General features: G+C 32.4%; 1 pseudogene; it reads right to left on the reverse strand.

The window, feature by feature from the left end:
- Window positions 1-421: 421 nt before the first annotated feature.
- LOC131641305 (F-box protein CPR1-like) lies at window positions 422-1,879 on the reverse strand (annotated as a pseudogene).
- Between the last annotated feature and the right edge of the window lie 338 nt (window positions 1,880-2,217).

Below are 2,217 nucleotides of genomic sequence, written 5' to 3' on the forward strand. Positions count from 1 at the left end.
TTGTAGAATTTTTTTATTTTATTTCCACATGTTTAATGAATTTATGATCTCATCAATACTAATATGGACCATATGAAGATACACGGAAGATACACGGATTACTTTAATGGATTCATGATAAAATGTTGTGAAAAATGACTATCATGAGATAGAAGGAAAAAAAAAATCAAATTGAGATTCATACTTATGAGTAACAAATTTAGAGTAAAGAATCAGTACAAGAACCAAGCATACTTTCAAGTTATCAATGAAGCTATCCAAAACCGAAGAGATCAAGCTAGTATATTGTTATTTTGTTCTACAAGTATCTAATATACTAACTAATCCTCTTTTAGGCTCTGTCAGAAATTCCAGCATTCTCTTAAGAACTGAGTTTCAAAAAAGAATAGAAGATTATCAAGTGTCCATGAAAAATCTAACATTTATGAAACAGAACAAAAACTTTGTTATCTTTCATTTCATTTCATGCTTTACATAGGTTTTTGATGCACTACTAAGGTATGCAGGCATGCATCTTCATAAGAAGAATTGAGATAGAAAAACAACATTATACAAATAATCTGAAACTAAACTACTCATCTAAAAGAACAGAAAACTACTCCCCCAAATTCAGCAGAGGATCTGGAACCAAACTACATGAAAAACATTGTCGATTTCCTCTTTGAAGCGAAACAAGACTTTCCATGTATCTAGCACCTCTTATTGAATCATACTTTCCATAAACCTCAAGACACATCATATTCCCCTTCTCAGATTCATACAACACCAACCTCTCATTGCTATCTTTCCAAAGAAACCGATTACCTCCATAAAACCCAACAAGCTTATGAATCACAGGCACAGGTCCAACACTATACACCTTAATCCAAGACCCTTCATCCCAATAATCCTTCATCAACCAAACATCAAAACATTTCTCTATTCCTTTCACAGGATAAACAATAACACCAATAGTATCAGATTCATGAAAAGGCACCAATGTTTTAAAACATTCAACTGAAGAATCAGAATCATAATACTCTATTCTAGGCACTTTTATCTTCCTAAACATTTCATCAAACATGTTGAATGCTAAAACAACATCTCCTATATCCCCATCAACAAAACCCCACCAATGACAACAGTTTCTCACAAAAGTGAAAACTCTAGAAGAACCCCAAATATCAAACCTTAGAGGCAAATCTCCAGCTTCAATCTTCCTCCAAGAATTCGAATTCAAACTATACAACTCAACATTCCAAAACCCATTTTGTCTCTCATCTGTTTCCTTCACCCAAAGATCCTTCAACACCACAACTTTATAATCATCACTTTTAGAATCAAATCCAAAACCATAATACTCAGTGAAAGAATAAAAACCCTGAGGAGCTACAAAATGGGATTGAGGCAAAACCATGAACTCTCTCAAAGAAGGGTTCATCAACACATTTGGATTACCTTCTAGAAAGTATATACCATTACAAGGACCCATTATTTCAGTCCAATATTTATGGTCAGAACTGAATTCATAAGGTGGACTCAAAATCTCAGACAAAACATGTTTATTTTTATCATCAAAATTCCATGAAAGACGAGAAATATATATGTTTTGAGACCACATAGAAAAGGTCTACGAATGACAAAAAGATGTTCTTGTTCATTGTTGTAGACACTATAATAATTTGTAATAAATTGAGGATTAGTTATGAGATCTAACCATGATTTGCAAATGCATTTGCATTTTGATAACTCTATTGCTGGTAGCTTTATGAGGATTTTGGAGACTAAATCTTGTGGCAAACACTCCATTTTTGATAGTTTGGAAATTATTTTGTGAAGAGAGGGTTTTATTTTTTATACATGGAAATGGAATAATTGAAGAAAATAAGAATGAAATGATGAGATAAAAAAACAAAAAGATATTGTTGTTTTTTTGTTGGTGTTGTTTAATGGAATCGAATTTGTGGTCAAATTTGGCGATAAAGACAAGTCTTGTTTGAAAATTCTAAATCATATTTTCTAACCAGAATTTGTTATGATCACAAAAAATAATAAAAATACTATAAGATAAGGATGATTACGGACTTTTCAACTCTTCCTACGTAACTAGATTGATAGCGAATGGGGTAAGAAGACCGGTGAGAACGGTGAATGAACATTTTGCGGTGGAGTCTACCAGTTGAACAAGACTTGTATTAGTTATTAGAAAATTTCTCATCCCCCTTAGAACATTCTCAA

Source organism: Vicia villosa, unplaced genomic scaffold (genome assembly GCF_029867415.1).
Source record: "Vicia villosa cultivar HV-30 ecotype Madison, WI unplaced genomic scaffold, Vvil1.0 ctg.003645F_1_1, whole genome shotgun sequence".
NCBI lineage: Eukaryota > Viridiplantae > Streptophyta > Magnoliopsida > Fabales > Fabaceae > Vicia > Vicia villosa.